The sequence below is a fragment of the Frankliniella occidentalis genome, unplaced genomic scaffold (assembly GCF_000697945.3).
Source record: "Frankliniella occidentalis isolate FOCC.00 unplaced genomic scaffold, Focc_3.1 Scaffold254, whole genome shotgun sequence".
NCBI classification, from domain to species: Eukaryota; Metazoa; Arthropoda; class Insecta; order Thysanoptera; family Thripidae; genus Frankliniella; species Frankliniella occidentalis.
The window spans coordinates 95,450-95,777 of NW_026267380.1; the positions used below are offsets into that span (position 1 = coordinate 95,450).

The following is a 328-nucleotide window of genomic DNA, read 5'->3' on the forward strand; positions in this document are numbered from 1 at the left end:
GTTGCCGGCGGAGCGAAGCGGAGCTGGCAACTTCGTTTGGCGGAAGGGCGGGCCTGCTTGTTACGCCTTCTTATACTTATTGTTCTTTACAGCAACTTTTAGCTTATTTTCGTCTAAAGACCCTCCAGCGCCTAAGCGGTTAGAGAGAGCCAAACGGACGAAATTTTTGCCCAAAGAGCTCTACTTTGACGAGTTACCCCTTAGGAGAACATAAAAAAAAATACTTTTTGGGGGAATTTTTGAACCTTGGATACCCCCATTCACACCCTTAGGGGTGGTTGCCAGGATTTGCCGTAGGCGTTTCGTTCTCTAGGAGTGGACCCTAAGA

At 48.2% G+C, this 328-nt stretch overlaps 1 protein-coding gene across 2 annotated transcripts in view; it reads left to right on the forward strand.

The window, feature by feature from the left end:
• Positions 1-328, forward strand: part of LOC113214756 (glucose dehydrogenase [FAD, quinone]-like) — a 32,497-nt gene that overhangs the window by 4,298 nt on the left and 27,871 nt on the right. The window lies entirely within an intron of this gene.